General features: G+C 42.1%; 1 protein-coding gene and 1 long non-coding RNA gene across 6 annotated transcripts in view; both read left to right on the forward strand.

Annotated features, from left to right (window-relative positions):
• The first annotated feature begins 2187 nt into the window (after positions 1–2187).
• LOC111928553 (uncharacterized) lies at positions 2188–5795 on the forward strand. Its single transcript, XR_002864180.2, has 3 exons — positions 2188–2305; positions 3546–3683; positions 4101–5795. It is a non-coding gene; the product is annotated as an uncharacterized LOC111928553 (long non-coding RNA).
• A 3488-nt stretch (positions 5796–9283) lies between these two features.
• Positions 9284–20654, forward strand: part of PCDH11X (protocadherin 11 X-linked) — a 426119-nt gene continuing 414748 nt past the window's right edge. For 3 of the 5 annotated variants that reach the window (XM_023925911.2, XM_086850088.1, XM_023925912.2), the window contains exon 1: positions 9284–9922. The gene's annotated coding sequence lies outside the window, so the exon portion shown is untranslated. The remainder of the gene's footprint in view (positions 9923–20654) is intronic. The other 2 variants (XM_086850087.1, XM_086850090.1) reach the window with 1 other exon arrangement.

The raw sequence follows: 20654 nt of genomic DNA on the forward strand, positions 1-20654 counted from the left end.
CTCAGAACAAATACAGTAATAAAGATCTCAGCTACCTAGAGGAGACAGGCACCCTAACCCCTAACACTAACTCTGAGTTCTTTATCTGATGTTCTTGATAATAATAATGATAACAAAGAAGATGAGGATAAATATCTGCAGATTATTTTAACATTTTATTCATGCAGATTAATTTTGGAACTGGAGTACAGGCAATTTTTCAGGGTTGTGCCCAAGATTCCTTCTTGGTCTGGACACAGAGCCTGGCTTCTGCCTTATCAGTCAATAAAATTATTCTACCTATCAAGTTAAAACCCAAAATATTATTTTATATATAGCATTTCATACTAGTGGATCAAATTATGTTCCTTCAATAATATAAAACTAATACAATACATAAACACAAATAAAGTTATAAATATTCTGGTGTACTTAGATTAATCAAACTTTACGGTATAACACAAAGGGCTATTTTGGTTCATGAGTTTACATGCTGTAGACAAATGAAAATATTTTCAAAAATGTTAATGACCTAACTTGTGATTATACCCTGAAAGGTGTGATCTTCAAAACTCATTTGTTCCTCAATGATTTTAAAATGCTTCCAGAGAACACAAGCAAGAATATTAGCAAAAAAAAAAACAAACAACAAACTAGCAGCATGTAATGCAAAATGTTTGCAGAAGTATGTTCTCTAGGATTGTATGCGTTAAATTCATAAAGATTGATTGGGCTTGGACTATGTATGGGATTGATATTTTTTTGCCTGTCTCTTGATTTCTAATTTCTTTGCCAAACAATTTTGAACAACAGTGATGATTTATCCTGGCCCTCTGTAGCTGTGTTTTCATTTTTTAGTTCCGTTTCAGAGGAAGTTAATGAAATTTAGGGTGCTTTTGTGCCCAAGTTTTGCAATTTATACTGATAGAGTTAAAATGTCAAAACATAATAGTAATTGATTAATATTAGTTTAAAAACAGTTATAAGAGTTCAGGAGGGTGAAATCTCACTTACATAAATCCTCCTTGCTCCAGGTCAACTACAGCTTTTATTACCATGAGCAAAGCCATAATGCCATAGTAGTGCAACCAATTATATCTATTTTTAAACTTAATATCTAAGACACTTAAGAAAATGTCACCTGTATATTTTTGTTCTCATATTCTTTTCAACTAATAGGCATAAGTAACCAACTTTTGAAGCTAGCTCTGCCTCACCACTAAGTACCACAAGTACAAAGTTGGTTGCTTCTTTAAATTATATTTATTATGACCCTGTGGAATGGAGTACACACTTATTTCACTGGATAAATGGAAATTTGAGACCTCTAGGCTATATTCATAGCTACTAGCTACAAAAAATAATGACCACACGTTGCAAATAAAAGCAACACAATATTTTGTTGTCAATTGTCTTACTATACATCAAATGCATTATCTGCAAACTGTCACAGTCCAGTTCTGTGTATTATTTTATTGCATTTCAATATAATTAGGAGTAAACATAATAACAATATTTAATCTGTTTTGGTTTTCCCTTCAAATTCTTCAGTCTGAGAAATTATGTGAGCTAACAACTTGATTTCAACATAGAAATGGTTTAGGACAGCATTTATTATATTTTTTTCTTTTTCTCCAACAGGGATTTTCTTTCTCTAGCAACAAGAAAAACTCTATATAAAACATGAATAAAATGAATTATCTTCTACTGAAATCTAAATTTTAAACCCAAAAGTAAAGGAGACCTAGGCTAAGCTGAATTAGACACAGGTGCGTTAAGTCTTGACAAAACCGACTGATCAACGTATTTCAAGCTGTTTTTTACTCTTTTTTTCTTGCTGTTTGCTCTAAAATTCCTGTGAGTATATAACCAGAATTGCCTTTTTGCTTTTTTGACACTAATTGAGAGATATCTTAATTTGAATCCTTCTGAGGGACATTTCCCTGGGCACTTCGTTGAGGCTGTTACGCGAGATCACGACTTGCGTCAGGCAGCTTGCAAGGTTAAAGCAGCCTCCCAAATAATCAGTAACTAGGCAGCGAAATTAAGTTGTAGCGATGAAAAATACCGCGTGGTTTGTGTTTTTTTTCCCTGTTCAACGTTACAAAGAACCTTTTTTTGGTACTTTTTGAGTTGCGAAGCTGCTGGAGGCCGTGAGGGAGTAGCGCTGCCTGGGGCGCCCTCTAGCGGCGCCGCTGAGGGAAATGCAGCCGGCGCCGGGAGCAGGCCCCGGCTCCTCACGGGAGAAACGCTGCGCCTCCAAAATAAAGGTTTTATAGCGCCTGCGGGATTATCAACGCATTAAACAGCTTTGGTGAGCACTGGGGTAAGATACTGTAGAACAAACACCGGTTTCAGAAATAGCTAAAGCATCTTCTGGTGCGAGGAGCCTTCTTCCATTTCGTTGAGAACCCTGATGAACCACGGTCATGAGCGTTAACAATAGGTGAAATTTGGATGAAAAAAACACCTACACGCAGTTCTAGACTTTGATTGGCAAAACAGTTTTTCTCAGGAAATAGACTTAAGAGTCCACACATAATAGCCAAAGTTGAACTCATAATGCCCTAAGATGTCAACCCAAACCCCAAACATGACGATCAGTATTGCTACCTCGGTGCTCTTGTCCACAAACCATTCCATGCCCCTGTTGTGGAAGGAAGGTCTGGAATGCTCCATAATCCTGTGAAAACCTTAATACTGAACATTTTGTTATCTCAGTTGAAGGAAAGGAATCCGTGTCCCGGTGGCACGCATTTCTGCATAACTCTTCCGTTCAAAACAATCCCAAGCATTTTTAAATGAACAACTTCGCTCACTGCTGAGATACAGCAATCCCTGGAATGGGAATTACTAAGCCCTTGGCAACATTACATAGCTAGAAGCATCCATGCCCATTCTCTGCTATTACTTTGCCCCTGTGGCAGATGTTTGTTCAGCAAGTCCTGTCTTGTATTTGCACTGAATGAATAAAGTTTTTGTTTGGGTCCATGTAAGTGCTCTGTCTCAGAAACTCTGTTTTGCAAAGCAATTCTTCCATTCTCTAGCCCATGAAGGAGTCAATTCTTCAAAGTCAGGGTCAAAGAATTGTGAGATTATGGACATGAGTTCCTCAGTTTCTTTGCTGAGCAGTTTTGGTATTCAGATTACAGAGCATGGAAAGCCAGGGAGCATAAACGTCTGCAAATCATGCATCAGACTGATCTCTCTTTGATATTAATGGGCCACCAATACCATTGGTATTAAGGGGATATCAAAAAGGATCCTAAAACATCCTAAAACATATCCTGTTCTTCCCTTTTGCAGAACACAATATACTCAATATGTTAAGAAACCCAGGTCTGGTAGTGATTTAAAATCACTTTATTCCAACAGGTCTTTGCTCTCTCGGCAAGAGAATACCAAGTAGATCTAGGCATGCAACACACTCATAAAATCAATTCCATTTTTGAATGAAAGTTTTGAGCTATATCAAACAGTATCTGCACATGTTTTTATTCAAACATAATTTGAGCAATATTTAAAATATTTCTATTACTGATGTATTAATTTTCACATTAAATAAGAACCTGACAGGCATGGGAATTAAAAAACTTGCCAAAAGAGAAGAGAGAAGAGAGAAGCCTGGTAGAAAAGAAAGATGGGTCTTCCAACATCCGGATTAATACCTGATTAACTGCACCTCTGTTGTTCTCCAGCTACAGGTATGGTCAGCATAGGTATCCACCTGCTTTGTTATTGCCCTGCACAGTCACAAGGACAAAAATTCAGTATCTTGGCAAGGTCACTTCTGTCATTTCTCCAGAAGAAGCAGCTCTTTCTACCCTGGTGGTCATAAATTCAGAATCTCAATCATGACTCTAGTTGATTATTCTTTAATTGCACACACAATTCAAGCTGAAAGGAGAATGAATAAAAACATATTTATTTAAGACCAACCAATATTTGGATCCCTATAATGAATATTAAATAGTATTTAATAATATTTATATGTTAAAATAGGTTAAACATGTCACAAAAGTAAGGAGGGGGAGGAAAAAAAAAGAAAGAATGTGACTTTTCTTGCTAGTAAGTGAAATATCCTGCAAAATATCCTGAAGGTTTGTTTTTTTCTTTTTCAGGAAATCACTTGTAATTGCATTAAGTTGGAAGGAAATTTATTTTTATTGTGGCAGGTAACAGAATAGCCTTTTAGTATCTTTTGTTTGGAATATTTGAATAGATATGCAATCCTGTTAGTGTGCATCATTCTGAAATTTATAGCTTTCCACTAGAAGCTAATTTAAAATAATGAAAAAAATATTGTTTATTCTAGCATTTTTGCATGTCTAGACTGCTTCTTAAACACAAGCTGTGCTGTAAAGTAGAGCTAAAGACACAATATATTTCAGCTTTCTTAGTTTGTTTCTATTTTGCAAGACATAAATCCCCAGACACTCTTAAAGATGCAAAGAACAGCACAGTGCAACTTGTTACGTTTACAAAATGTATTTAAATGAACAGTTTCTGCAGATTCCTATTACTCAGTTTGCTGTTATCAAGGACAGGTATTTCATTAATTCTTAGCTGGAAGACTCGGTCTGATTTTGATCTTATTTGAGTCATTTTAAGCTGCCACCTGTATTGTCATGGATATCATTGCTGCAGGCTGCAGCAGGGAGCTGGGCCCACGAGTTCCCCCTGTCCTGCCTGGCACAGCCCCTGCCAAAGCCCTGCCCTTTGTGTGTGCGTGCAGCAACTCTCAAAGCAGAGCATAAAAATTAATGTGTTTTATACATAATTCATGGCATTTAAAAAACATTGTCACTTGACAGCTGAGTTGATAATAAAATTAGTTTGTTCTACCTCCCGCCGTTAAGTATGGGACTTCCAGAGCTGTGTGTTTTAATGGCTCTGGCAACACCTCTGTGAGATGATAACCACCACCGGTGCCTGGCTCTCCCTCAAAAATCTGTGTATTTAGAAATTGAGACCCTTCTAAAAATAATGCAGTCTAAACTTCCTCCCTCTCAGCAATAGGTGTATAATGTCTCCAGTCCTGGAATGGAAGGAGTGGGGTGCACATAGACATGTAACAATTGTTCATCTCAATTTGTGGCTGTAGGGTTTCTTTTTTCATACTTCTGTCATTTCTAGTTATTGTTGTATATGACATAAAGTGATTTGACCTGATGTTTTGCCCGTTTCTTGGTCAAAAAAAAAGAGTATTTCCACAAATAATTTAGAAAAAAGATCAGCCATTGTAATTAGAGAGTACTGCAAAGGGTTGGACTTGACAGACCCAGATCCACTGTTTGTGTTTATTAGCAAATCCAAATACAGGACCAACTGCCATTGATGGAGCATGGTGCAACAGACTTAAACACTTCTCTCAGAAAAGGTAAAACTTGGGAATTTCCATTACTGAGAAGCAGAAGCAATACATGAGCTAGGGCTCAAAAACCAAAGTGGCATTTATTTTACATTTCCACTAAATGGAATGAGGAAATAAGGAGAGAAAGAAACTGTTGTTCATTTAAGTATATGGAGAATAAAAGTCATATTTGGGACTGAGGCAAAATCCTAGCAAAAGCTGTGGTATGATATGGTTGCAATTTGCTCTCTGAGTTTTTCTGCTGTTCTGACAGCAAAGAAGAAACAAAGCAGAACTCTGTGAGGCCTTCAGCACAGAAAGACCTCCAACCTTATCTGTCAGGCTGGTGAAAGCAGCTCCTTTTTGTTCCCTGCACCAGTCTCCACACAGCCCCCATCCCTAGCACCGAAGGGAAAGCTTGAGTCTCTTATTTTCTTGCATAGAGATATAAAAGTGAATTACAATCTTTCTTTGCAGCTGTCATCATGTGGCCTCTCAATGACTTATCTGGCGACCAAAGTAAGGCTACTCAAGCAATATATTTTACGTGACCTTTGCAAAAATGCTGAGAATTCGTCCTACAGGCAGTGCATTTTTATTAACAGGTTTTTCCATGACTGTAAAGCCAGGAGTTGTATAATATCCATGAGACTCTTACATTCTGAGAAGTTAATAAAAAAAGCTGGCATCTGTGGGAAGAAGCACAATAATTGCAATCAGGGGAAGGCAGGGGCAGCCCCTGCTCTGCAAGGCAGCAGCTCCCTGCAAGGCAACCGGCCCAGAAGTCTCAGGGACCTGCTAGGACACAAATTGCTCTTAATCAGCCACGGTGCTTACGGCATCCTGAGGAATGAGCTGAAGGCGCTCTATGGAAACCATAGTTCTGAGAGTTTGTCTGTTAAGAGCAAGGTTTAGAAAGGAAGCAAGCTTGACCTTCACAGTATGCAAAACTTTGGCAATGGTCCTAGCTCTTTTCACATGTGAATAGTTCCTGTGGGGCCTCTTCATGTGCTCAGAGTAACAAACAATTTCAGGACTTAGACCTTGATCTGAATCAAGGGTAGCAGCAATACCTTCTGATGATCAGAAGCAATTTGTTCATAGCACTCTTCAGTTTTGTGATGTAACTGCTCTGGTTTGTAAAGTGTTCTTACCCTTTTCCAGGGTTTCTCCCCAGTATCTGTTAAATAAGCCACCTACTACTTACTCTTTCTTTTCCTTTTTTTTTTTTTTTAATGAAATAACAACCTTTTACTAAATATGACTTCTGGCTGTGCATTTCCAACACAGTTGAGACAGAATGATGGATCCACTGTAGCTTAGACACCCCTTGGAAAGCTGGACAGGTCACTGCCCCCAAGATTTGCCCCTTGCTTTCTTTCTGGACTGGCTGACACTATCACAGTTGTACTCTTGAAGAGGACAAACCATCCTGAAAGTCATTTGTATCCAAGCAATCCACAGAAATTCCTTCCCCAATTGCCTCTTCTTAGTTGTAAAATACAGTTGTCCATTATGGACTTTGCTATTTCAGAAATCCTCTGTAACAGCAGCTCAGTGAAATGGGTATTAACAAAACTGAGAGCCAGTCCTCATCTGTATGGCACCATCATGATGTAAACCAAACACACAGAGATGCACTCTGCTTTTGATTTTTTATTCTTTTGTGGTTTCTATATATCCCATTTTATTACAAAATGTTGATAAGTAAGTCTCACTGACTGCTGGGTGTTAGTCCCAGCAGCATGGTGCACAGCAGCCAGGACACAAACCCTAATTTGTGGGCAATGTTCTGTTTGTACATAACAAGGCACCTCTGCCATCTGTATGTATGTGGGACAAAAATAATGAAGTCATAACTTCACTAAATTCACAGAATTTAGCAGCCAGTAGAGTAAAATACAATGGGCATTTGGTTAGAGTCAGGCGACTGAAATACGATATGGAAATATGACCTAGAAGAAAAGGCATTACATCTGTTCTGGAGCATTTCAGCATGGTTAATGGCCATGCAATTGTTCATTCCGAGTCCATACTCAAAGGATCTCATCGAATATATGAGTTAACAGGTAAGATGGAGACAATTCACTGAATGACTGGGGATTTTCAGAAGCTGGTTTTAGAACTTGCCCATCCTCTCACTTACATACCTTTTCTTCAGAGAAATTCTGGCATTTAAACTATATTTAGCGATAAAAGTGAGGCATCACCTACATCTTGCTACAGTGAAGAAGGTAAAATAAGGCTTTCACAGACATTTTCATACTATTTTTAAAGAAGAACACATGAAAAATGTGTGCTGTTAGGGTAAGTGCAATGTCTTCTCTTTATCAGAAGAGTTTAAAACTGTCTTGTCACCCGAGTACAGAAAAAAATCCTCAATTATTTACAAATAATTATCGTGTTCACTGAGAAGTGCCTACTGCAGGCATCTGGCAAAATACTGCAAATAATACAAGATACTCAGATTATTAAAATCAACACCACGAATTAACTATTAATTAAAATGTATTTTCATGCAAGCTGAACTCAGCACCACAACCTGACTGTGCCATCACTGATCCCTGATCACTGAACTGACTTCACTCGGCCACCAGCCCCCACCCCCGGCTGCATCGCCCCGGGCATCGCTCCCGGGTGGACCCCCCGACCCCAGCGCTGCCCCGGGGAGCGGGTCCGGCTGGGGCGGGACAGCCCGGCCCGACGGACACTGGAGGCCGCCCGGGGGCGACCCGAGGCCAGCGCTGCTCCCTTCGGCAGCGGGTCCCCCCCGGAGGCTGCGGCACGACCCCCCCCCCCGCCTCCGTCGTCGTCTCCCGCACCCCAAGCTCCGGCCCTAGAAAGGAGCTGCCGAAATGTGCGGGACGCCCGCCCCACCCCGAGCCCTGGACACCCAGCATCCTCCGAGCCCGGGCACCCAGCATCTCCCGAACCCGGGAACCCAGCATCCCCCGAACCCGGGAACCCAACACCCCCGAGCCCGGGCATCCAGCATCCCCCGAACCCGGGAACCCAGCATCCCCGAATCCGGGCACTCAGCATCCCCCGAACCCGGGAACCCAACACCCCCGAGCCCGGGCATCCAGCATCCCCCGAACCCGGGAACCCAACATCCCCGAATCCGGGCACTCAGCATCCCCCGAGTCCGGGAGCCCAGCATCCCTCGAAACCGGGAACCCAACACCCCCGAACCCGGGCACTCAGCATCCTCCGAACCCGGGCACTCAGCATCCCCCGAGCCCGGGCACCCAGCCCCGCCGCCGGGAAGATTCCGCTCAGTCCCGGGCGCTGTCCCCCCGCCGCCCCCGCTCGGAGCCTTCGCACGGCGCCCGTTCCGCAGCGGGAGCGCGGCTCGGCCGGCGGCTGCTCCGCTGCCATCCCGGGCTGCGCCGGGGGCGGTCGGAGCGGGCACCGCCGCACTGACGGGCTTGGAGGGAGGGCGGCGGAGCCGGGGGCGGCAGCTCTTCCGCGGGCACGGGAGCTCTCCCAGCCGGGGCCAGGCCGAGGGGCTATTCCTCGTATCCCCTCTTGCTCCCCCGCCGCGGCGCTCGTGCAGGCGGGGAGCCCGGCGGAGGGAGGCAGGAACGCACCGCCGGCGCTGAGCTGCCCGGCCGCCCCGGGCTGCGAGCGCCGCGCCCCGCTCCGCTCCCGTTCCGGCCCCGAGCGCCGCTTCTCCCCGCTTCTCCCCTGCCTGGGAGCCGCCCGCCGGACAGTACCGGAGGGCGGGGGGCGCCGGCGGGGCCTGGGGCCGCCCCCCGGCGAGGCGGCGGAGCGGCCACGCCGGCGCTTTCGGGGGATTCTCCGAGAGGAGCGGGCAGGGCGGCTCCGGGAGGGGGAACCCCCCTCGGCCCGGCTATTCGCGTCCCCGGCGTCGCTCCTCCTCCTGGCGCTGATGTCAGCCGCGGGGAGGGCCGGCTGGCAGCGGCAGAGCGGGGCGCGGGCGGCCGCGGCAGAGCCGAGCCGGAGCCGCCGCCGCCGCCGCCGGGACAGCGCGGGCTCCGGGGCGCCGCCGGCAGCGCAGCCCGCGCCCCCAGGGCCAGCCGGGCCAGCTCCGGGCCAGCCCCGCCGGGGGCCGGGCGAGCGCCCAGCGGCGGCGGCTGCCCCGCGGGGGGACCCGGCGCTCCGGTGTCCGCAGCCGCCCGGCGAGGGAAGGGCTGCCGGGCTGCGCTGCGGAGCCGCACCGAGTTCAGAGGCTCTCCGCGCAACTTGGGTTACGCGGCCGGACCTCTGCGGACTGGTGCGGGGCTTCCAGGGCGCGATTGCCTTTCCATCGTCTCGCGGCTGCAAAAGCAGATAATTGACTAAACCCAACAGAAATAAAACAAACTCAGGCTACCTAAAAGTTAGGATACCTTTTTTTTTCCCCCACCCCCCGTTCTTTTACGGTTTTATTCCCTATGTGGAAGTCGCGTGTGGTTCGTGCTCGGCACACTGCATGGGAAGAAGCGGCCGGTGCTTTGGATCGAGGATTTGCTGTTGCAAAGCGGTCTAAGTTCCATGCAGTGGGGCAGCCTTCACTACTTAAAACGCCTTGATGATGTGCTGAGGAGCCCGTGTAGATTGGCATCTTGTGCAAAGAAGGCACTTAAGGTAAGAGGGGGGCTTGGGGAAAAGGGGGATTTTTGTATCCTTTTATATGATGTCTTTTGTCCAGCATCCCCCCCACCTTGGAAGCAGAGCCTCAGCGGTTCATCCAGAACAGTATGGATAGGCTGGAACAGATCAAGTGAAATGAAAGTCTGCTCCTGTGAAAAGTGCACGGAGCTCGCAAGTGATTGCAAAAGCTGTATTTATTTTTAGTGTGGTAGCACAGCACGGTGAGGATGTGTGCTCACAGCGCGGACAGTGAGCAACTCGTCTAGCTCAGGAATGAGATCCACGGGCTCAGTCTCTGATGGGCAGTTTGCATTGGCTGCTGCATTTTGTTGAATGTGTACCCCCGCTACCTCCCTAGAGCATCCCATCAGCCTGTTTGATCTGTTGTTTTTTTGCAGATATAGTGCCTACTATTAATGAGAGGGGGTGAGGGATGCGAAAAAACCAAAAAAAAACCAAAACAAAACCCAAAACAAACCATATGGAACATTTTATTGATGTGATCATAATCCTGTAATGGAGATTGCATTAAATGAGGATTGCATCAAAATGCCAGGCTGCTGTGGAGAGCAGAGAAAGCAAAAACTATGCTGGATTGTAAATGAAGTTCTTTGATTGAAGGATTTTCTTGAACCATGAAAGGATGTCTGTAAGCTTAAAGTTGCTGTGTATGTGGAGTACTGGAATGGGATGGAAACCAGATGAAGCTGAAATGTGTTTTAATTGACTCAAGCTCTGGATACAGTTAGAATTGGTTAGAGGCACTGCAGTGATGCCCAGTGAATTCTTGGTTTCAGCTATGGAGACCACAGAAAGGCGAGGAGAGAGCAGAACACAGTGAGACAAGGAGAGGACGTGATGGTATGGGGAAGGGAAAGATGGTTCGTTTGTGACTTTTGCCATCGTGCTACACATCTTGCAGCCTGCCGGCTACAGGCAGGAACCTTGCAGGCGATGTGGAAGGCAAAGGATTTATCTCTCCTTTTGCAGCCTGGGTGTAGTTGCCTGTAAGTAGCTGCGAGGTGCATGGCAAGAGGCAAACAGGGACCTATTTGCCCTTCTCGGACACTGAAGGAAACTGAGGCTGGGAGAGATGCAGTCGGCTCATCTGATCGTGCCTTTTTGAGCTTGAGTTGATAATACATTTTGAGTAATTGTTGCTGCTTATCTCAATCGGCAGAGGAGGGGAGAAGATGTTCAAGTTTATTGAACCAAAGCAGAGCTGAGGACAGTAGATACTATCAGCTCATCCTTGCATTCTTTTTGTGCTCAGTTGTATTCTGGCATAGAGAGCTGAGCCACAAAGAGCACCTTCTTCACGCCTTACTGAAAGGAAGCCTAAAGACAACAAAAAGATTAAGTGAAAAATAAATTGTAAGTTTTTATTGCATTTGCCTGCAGTGGAAGTAGCATTGATCTGCCAGATTGCACAGGTCAAAAGAGGTAAGATAAAGAACAAAGTCATTTATTTATTTATTTTTATTTACTAACATTCCCCCACACACAAAGTTGGCGTGCAGAGAAACATCCCAGAGCGTGGATGCACCATGGTTGAGCACCACCTAAGAAACAACTGATGTAAACAGCAGAGAAATTCGTGTAAGAATCCTCAACAGTACCTATCTGTAACTGCAAAAGAGTTGGCTAAATGCTAATTTACAAACCAACCCGGAATAGCTGATGTTCTCAGAAGGAATTTGTTTTCCCATTTGTGTATAGAATCTCAGGTAACATCTCCAGAACTCCGTCTCTCTCTCTCTTGCTGTGTATTTGGCATAAAGTTGAGATGGAAACACTTATTTTAAATAAAATGAGGAAAGGCATAATATATAAGCATATTGAATTCCTCTTAAGCATTTTATTTTGGCAAAAGACAACTTTTTTGTGAATTGTAAGAGATAGGTTTAGAATATTCATGGCTAAACTCCAGGGAGCTTAGTGTTAGCTCAGTAGGCAGAAGGTTCTTCCTCTAAAGAGGTATCTGGAAAAAAGATGTTTAAATTTCAAGCCATATTCAGTAGAGACTGTTGGTTTCCACATTTTAAAATCATTTTTTTATGCCTCTTAGGGGAATGATGCTTAATCTGGGCAATAAAGCAAGTATTCCTAGCTCGCTTTTTTAATGGAAAGAGCAAGCAGAGTGCTCCAACTGTACTTCTGTATGTCCAATACTCCAGAATTCACTCTATTTTTTATCACATAACAGCTGTGGAAGAACTTTTGTCCTTTGAAACCATGGTTATTCATGCAGATCTTGCTGTGTATTTTTGCTACAGAAGAACTCTACTTTATGGTTGCATTGTTCATTCTTGCAGCATTTCTTTAAATGTGAGCCTCGCTATAGTTAAAGGATAATTTATATTCAGTGTAGTACTGTCTGCAAAGTGGAATTGGCTTTATACATCACAGACTCTGCAAAAAAAGAGATCAAAGATCTGAACCTGTGGTCCTGTATTGCATTTGTATTCTACTTGGACTTGAGTAATCTCATAGTGGAGCCATTCACGCTCCCACAGTTAGGAGCATGTCAGCCTTTCCATTAAAACACCCATTTGCTTAGGAATTTAACAGCTGGTTTTAAGGACTGGCTCCAAGCTTAAATTGGACTCATTCATACAGTAAAAAGAAAAAAACAGATATCCTAAACAGTGAAGTTTAATAGCATTTGGCATTGTTAAGTTGAGGTTATAGAAAGCTTAGTAGAAAACAACACCTATATGAAAAACTGAGAGGTTAAAAGGGAAAAAAAACAACGCAGCAAACCTTTCCAAAGGGCCTTGTGGATCCAGGTGAGTGTTTCTGCCTGGATTTTAAAGGGCCCTGTGGTTGTTAAGCAGGCAGCAGAACTTTTCTTGAAGGAGAACAGCGCTGGCTCCAAGCAGGAATTAGTCAGATCTCACACCACATCAGAACTAATGCCTTTGGCACTGTTCCAGGTAGCTCTTTTCAGGGTTAAGTTGCAAGAACAATAAACCCCAACCTTGTATTGTAACCCCTGAAGTTTTCCTTTCAATGAGCCAAAAGGGAACCGTTCACTTCTGAATAGTGCTGATTGTCTGAGCCAGGTGTTGGGAACCTTTGGGGGATGCTGCTGCTGAGGCTCATTTGCCAGGTTGTCCACCTGAAACAGCCAGCCCCGTAATCCTGCTGCCCATCAGCAGACTGCCAGCGGGGACAATGGTAGAACCCTGTTTCCTAAAACATCCCAAAACCTTTTCCTGGAATTACAAATACATGTGGATCCAAGAGTACAGTTGCTATGTAATGCCAATTTTCAAGGAGCAGGTTCAAGATGCAGCTTCCTTTATTCCAAGTATTTTGGACGGGAAGAAATAAATGAGTATTGTTTGCCATTTACATAAAAAATTCTTAGGGGAGATTAATATTCTTCTGTCCCAATTACCTCTTTCTGCAATGAGTTTGCTGAAGAATTTTGTAGCAGTTGTCTTCCACCGGTGTGGTGAAGTAGCAGTGACCGTGTATCTCTGTTGGGTCTGTGAAATATCATCCTCCCTGCAGATACACAGGCAAATCGTATGATGTCAGGAGAAATTAATGTGAAAATTAAAATACAGATGAAAAACACTGTGGGATTTGGTCTGTGGACACAATCAAATCGTGGTAGTTTTGACAGTAAATTAGAAACTGTGTCACAATTAAGTACTCTTTTCCTTTGAAGTCTGTTGTCATTGTGCTTAATGAAGTCCTGTTGGAAATTATTTCTGACACTCTTTGAAAATACATGTTTTCCCATAGATTATGGAAGATTTAGCCTTCTTGATCCAACATGACCTGAGCCAAATCTTCCTGCAATCTGTGAAAAAAATTCCTAGTGGAACAGAGCCTTCCATAAGTGCTGTTTGCCTTACATTATGTACAGACTTTAACTTGTGCTGCTCCTGCAGGAGTTCTACGTGTTCATGTGGTACTGAAGGCACTGCTGTAGAGGAGTTTTGCTTACAAGGGTGGCAGAACTCAGCCAGTTTAACAGCAAATGCTTTACTAACTTCTCAAGGAAGCTCTTTTTAAATGGTTGTTGTTTTCATTAATTCAAGTTGCAAAGGGAACCTCCGTACCCAGACTTCCAAATTCAATAGTGAAATTACAAGCAGAGGTGCTCACTGTCTTTAAAAGCCATCATTCCTGGGTTTAATGATGGGAGGTTTAATGTGGCGGTTCCCTGTGCTCAGAAACTTCTGCTTCATCTTCCTGCCAAGGGAACATCTCGCCTTGTGTTCTACTTTGATGTGACATGGTTGTTTTGGGGAAGATTTTCTTCCTCCAAGCCGCTCTAGAAATAAGATGTCACTGGTGATGTAGTCTGTTTGCATATCAGTGTTTATCTGTTACATCCTTAAGGACATAGTTTTATTATTGTTGTAGGAATTTAATTAGTAATTATGTACGCTTGATGCTGTCTACTGAAGTAGCAGGAAATACATGCTAAAGGGGAAAAAAGTCAAGGATAAGTTATAATGCTTATGCACAGCATATTTCATTTAACCAACTGTGCTATCTTGTTAAATAAATAAATGTATATGTATGGAAATCTATGATCTGCTGGATCCGTGTTCTCACACGTGGGCACGCTGCAGCCACATGTACTCATGTTTCCAGCTCTAGTCCCTGGCACAAGGCACAGGCATGCCCACCACAAGGAAAGTATGAAATGCTTGGGGCATGACTGAACTGCAGGTTCCATCAAATGGAGCATAGGGAACAGTTATAAAAAAGCCAGCTGTGTCCCTCCAGCCCGTAACTCAGATTTCATCAGGTCACATTTCTTTTAATAATCCTCCCGAGAAAGGAAATTTTGTGACTTGATTTTTATCTCTGCTAATGGAAGTAATAATTTAAACCCATGTTTAGTCATTTCTGCAGGTTCTGTGATTGCTTTTGTAGTTATAAAAGTTTGGATCTCCCTGTTCCTGACAGGTGTGGGGCTGTGTGTCCTGACAGGCACACGGGTACCTGGATCATTGGTTTTCCTTAGGTGTGATGTCATTTTCTCCCTGAGATGGAGCGTAGCTTCAATGGGAGACTTCATGTCAAGGTGCAGGTTGCATTCACAGACTAGAAAGAGATTTTCCTAGGATTTGTGTGATGTTTCTGATGAATGATCTAGACTTGTTAAACAGCCAAAGAGAGTCCCATAGCATTCCCTAAAGAAAAGTGCAGAGGAACTCAGTTTGGAAATTCCATTAAATGGTGATTTAAAAATAGCTGTAACGTGCACATATAACTCTGAACTCAAATGATTTAGGGCCTCAGTGTAGTAGTTTGTTTAGATTATAGTTGCTGTCAGTAATTTATAAGTATATGTAGGATATAAGGATGAAACCAAAGCTATCATTAAATGGAATAATGGCTTCACTGTGTAAGTCATTTAATTGACCCTGGAAAATGTACATGGCAATGTGTCGTAAATCAACATCAGGAGTGCAATGCAACACAGTAATAATTTTGGGAATGAAAATTGGGAAAAGAATATGTAAAATTCATTTTCTGTTCATTTCCCTGCCTTGTCATCATTTGAGGCTTTCCAGAATGAATGGATTCCAGTGAAGGGTTTTGAAATAGTTTCTGGTAATCGGGACTCTCCCCCAGGAGATCAGTTCAGTGCTTGTCAGCTGAGTGTACATCCAGAGATCTCTGTTTAAAATTCATGTTCAGGACACCTGTTATTTTATGACTTATTGAAGAAAATGTGACATATAAAGTAAATCAAGAGTTTTGCTGTCCTAGTTTGTTACAGAGGCCGTGTCCTCTGACCAAGGGGCAGCTGAATTGGCAGTTATTACTTCTTTATCTTCTCTGATTCCACCAGAAACATCAGGAAAAAAACCACACTTGTACATGTGCAATTGTTTATGGCATTAGTGAAACCTGAGGAGTGAAAGTTACAGAAGGGTCCTTAGATACTGGGAAATAAGTGTATTTTAATTGTGTGTAATCAATCTGGAATAACAATGACTAGAAAAATAGAACTATCATGAGATTTTTGGTATTCACATATTCCCCCATCCTCTTTCTTATATAAGCCCTTTAAATATATCTAGGAGAGCACCATAAACCACACTTAGCAAGAAACTCCTTTAGAATCCCTCTTTAAACAATTACAGAATTGTTATTTGTTTTTTTGGCAACGTGCTCATTCAGATATCAGTTTGTATCTTGCACACTTTAGATTTATCCACATAGAGAGAAAACCATTTCCATGAACTGCACTGGGAGTACCCTAAAGCAGAATGCAAAGTATGTTTGAGATCAGTTCACAGAACATTAACTGAAGGTGTTTCAAGCTAGGAAAGGGGAGAAAAAAGACACTTGGCATATCATTAAAAAAAAAAAAAAGGTTGACCATGTAAAAAGAGTCAGAAATCAAAGACTTTAATGCTTTCAAAGAAATGTCTCACTTGTGTCTCTGGTCAGAAACTGTTGTGTTGTAGCTGAGGAATGAGGTGGGATGTGCTGAACACTGGCAGCCCTGTGAGCACTGAGCCCTTCTGGCTGTGTCAGTGCTGAGCCATCGGCAGCACGGAGCAACCTGAGCTTGTGTGCAGAAGGGAGAGACATTCCTGGTGCCTAAATACCAGTGACTATGAGGAGTTTTGGGTGTTTTGATGGAGAAAAATTCCTGCTTTCTTCTATCCCTGAAAACAAAGTAAATTGAATTTACTCATGCTCGCTCTTTCTCACTTTGTAAATTTGACTCAACTGTCTTTGAAATAAGTTTGTTAATTGATGCTGAAAAGTTGATGCTTTGATGGTTGAGTTTGGGGCCAATTACTGATATAACATTCTATGTTTTGTGGCTCATCAAATGGTCAAGCATCAACTGGTCTGTCCAGGTAACTGAGTGGAACCCTCAGCACTGGAAAAAGACATGGTTATATTTTAGGACAATCACACTAAACAAGAAATACAGTCAGAAGAGAAGATTCTCTTGGCTTTCCATTAATCTAAACTTAGATAAACAACAAACAGAAGTTAAAACACGGAAGGAAGTTTATAAACAGGAAAAGAATTGGCTGAAATTTACCTAAATTGAAGATAAAAATAATTTACTTTTATTCATAAAATCATAGATTCCTTGTCGAATAGTGATTAACTCTGAAATCCACTGTATTATCCATTAGGTTGAAGAAAAAGGTAAATGTGCTGTCAAGGTTTTTGTGCTAGGATAGTCTTTCTGTGATTGTATTGCCTTCCACAGCTCACATTCAGTAGGAGGTTCCTGACAACATGAATGGAATTTGGCTCCAATTCAGTGTTTGAGTAGTGCTCTTTGAAATCACTGGGTAGGGTACTCTTAAAATACAAAAAATCACTTAATTAACAAAGTATTGCTCTTTGGGGCTGCTTAGTATCATATCCTGGGTCAACTGTACTGTAGTTGCATCTTTTGGCTATTTTTTATCTTGCTAACTTAAAGCAGGTTTCAGGCTTTGGTCATTGTTCAACATCAGTGGGAAAACATAAAGCCCCAGAATATTTGCCTGTTCAGTTTGATGGAAACTTTATCTGGCTTCATAAAAATGCCATTTTCTATGAGTCCTCTTAATGTCAGTGTTTGTACTTTTGTTGTAGTGCACTTAACAAGAAAAGAGGATTTAAAGAGTAATGTCTGAATCAAAAATCGTGCAACATGCCGCTGGAAAAAAATGTGGAGAGTCTCAGTTCCTTACATGTAATTCATTTTGGCAGGTACAGTAGTTTTAGGCTCTATTGTATTATAAATGGTAAAAAAGCTTGAAAGAAATCATTGGAAAAAGGTTTAGAGTAAGTGATTTAGAAGAGGCTGGCAGGTGGTAGGTTGGCTACTGCAGGATTAACTAAATTCTGGAAAAGCAGTCACTTCAGAGTATTGGATCCGTGTCTTGATTTAGTCATTACTGAAGCAGAAATCACTTTGCTGATCTGCTGAACTGCGAGACAGTGGTTGATGGAGATACTAATCAACCAACAGAAATTGCTTTCTGAAAAATTCAGCGTGCTGCAGTGATTAAAGGGATAACTTGGTCAGGACACCTGTTAACCTGCTGTGTATGTGGTTACATGTACATATCATACTTATGTAGAACCCTGGCACTACAAATAGGTCTTTTGGAAACCTCTGAGGGGAAGTGAAGTGGAAATGATGAAATTTCAAGATACTCTTGGAAACAGCTTCAGTATGTTACTATGGTAGTAAAATACCTGTTGATGAGCCTCACAAAAGTTCAGTGTGCTCAGATATTTCTTAGTCTGATGGCTGAGGGAATTAGCATTTTTAACAGACTGTTTTGTGATCCATAAGACCAGTTTTAGGATGACATCCATCATTTTGTGAGCCACATTTATGGCAGATATTCCTCCTTTCCTTTTCTTTTAATACTCTCTGACTGATGTAATTTTTACAGCCTCAGCCGTAACTGTTTTGGAGGGACAAACGTCAAATTCCGTTGTGGGTTGGCAACAGCCACTTTCCTTCTCAGCTTTTGTAGATCCTGCTCAGTTTTGTGAAGGACCCTGGAAATGGGAGCCCTGTTTGGAGTCACATATTTCTGTCAAAATGAAGAGCTTCCTGCTGTCCTTGATATCAGTGTGATTTTAGGCTGAGCTCTACGTGCTAATTTACAGATCCTTTGCCACTTTATGTTTCCTGAATGTAAGAACTCTGTATTCACTGAGTTTCCCAGTGACTCAAAGCTCTGCAAGCACATTAGATAATCCTGGTAGTAAACCAAAAGAAATACTTGAAGCGGATTCTCCTTTTTGCACGCTACAGAAATGTTCACTTAATATACAGAAGTATCCTTGGAAATTTTCAAAGCCTGACCTAAGGCCCCAAGCAGCCTAATGTAACTTAGAAGCTTGGAGCAGGTTTGGCTAGACAGACTCTCTAGAGGTCTTCCAGTCTGAACTTCCCTGTGGTTCTATAAAAAGACATTGACTCCTCTATGTAGGTCACTGCTTTTTGCCTTGTCTCAACCGTGATTTTTTGCTCAAATTCGGGAGCTTGCTCTGTCCTCGCTGTTCTGGTTGTTCAGGTGGTGGAGAGGAGAGGAGCAGGACAGGAAGAGAAACCCACTAGTGAGCAGAAGAGAGCTGTTATTTTTGTGCTGGATCCCAGCACTGGTTGCTATTCCTGTCTCACAATGTGCTATTTGGTGTAATTTTGGAGGCCTCCTTCAGCTGAGGTTATAGACACAAGGCTGCCACTTCAACAAGTCGTCTCTTCGCTTTGTGCAGGGCCCTTCTGGATACAGGTTGAAGTAGCGCTTTTGATCTGTAAAATTCTTTTTAGTTTCCTTTCTCTTTCCGAGGAAACCCTGCTGTACCTTTTTGTTCTTCTTTAAAGGCCAACTGGAAAGCAGAAGCCTCAGATTTATTAACAGAGCTGAAGGCAAGAGAATCTGAGACTGATTCTTTTCCCTTAGTCCTAAAAAACCTAAGTTAGTTGACATTCAGAGCTGTAAGACAAACTTGTTAATTCAGTTTTTCCTGAGGGTTTTCTGGGGTGGACATATTAGCTGGAGTGTAATTTTGTTTGTATTTGTGAATAGTGTTCTGCTGATGCTTCATGTTGATGGTTTATTGCTCTTGACTACAAGGGTGACTGGAGGTTGATTGACAGATTCCCTACAGAAAAAATGCAAGAAATGCAGTTTCTAGAGAGGGACTTAACAATGTATGACTGTGAGGGTATGAAAATAAAATCAGTTTGAGAATACACAATATTTTTATGGGCAGAAATTTAAGTACTTCATTAAATATAATAGAAGATCCCTACAAATGAAACCAAAAGTCCTAAAAATTCTCTAAAAATGATATTTATAGTACAGAAGTTCTAATTTATTCATTTTATCATGGAATTATTTGTCAAAGAAGGCAGTCAAACAAAAAATTGTTCACTGGAAAGCTATGTTTAAGGTGCCTGAATGTGAACAAGCATTTCATTATTTTTGTTGTTAAAGCTAGATTAAAGTATTTCTTCATTTCTGGTAGTTTCAATTACTTTCCATGCTGTCTGTCTAACATGATGTCATTGGTAGTTTTTTTTTTGTACATCTAAAAGGATCATAATACTGCATATGTTAAATTTAGATGAAATTTAGATTAAAAATGACTTCCGTGGGTTTGTGTTGGTTTATTTGGGCCAATTTTTACTGAAAGCTCAGCAGAATACTGCAAGTACTCATTCAGTATTTTTCATCATTGACTCTTGCTGTACCATTTTGTTTCTGCTGTCTGCAAAAGAACATTTTCCCTTAAAAAATACTTAGGTGTTACTAAATATTTCAACAAATATCTGCTGCATGCATTTTGTTGGACATTAAACGTAGTTGTTCCACAATTATGGAGTGTTTCCTTCAGATTCCATTGATGAAAGCTTCTTATCCTAATTATTTGTTTATCTTAATGAATGTGTGGTAAAGGCTGTATTGCATTTGTGCTATTAGACACTCTCAGTCTGATATTTTCAGAACCCTGCAGATGTGGATTTTAAATAAATGAAAAGAGCAGATGGCGTACAGGGAAATCTTTGGTAGGCCGAGAAGCTAAATCAAAGTTTCCCTGAGTTCCAGGAGGAACCTTATATAGGGACTGCTTTTCCATCACTAGAAAATTTCATAATAAAGTGTTGATCTACAGTCTGTTGTAGAATCTCCTAAATATGCAGAATATTCTTTAGGAAAAGCCAGAGCCATAGGGAGAGATCAGTATTGTGCACTCTGCTTTT

Source organism: Cyanistes caeruleus, chromosome 14 (genome assembly GCF_971803275.1).
Source record: "Cyanistes caeruleus chromosome 14, bCyaCae1.hap1.1, whole genome shotgun sequence".
Taxonomy (NCBI): Eukaryota; Metazoa; Chordata; class Aves; order Passeriformes; family Paridae; genus Cyanistes; species Cyanistes caeruleus.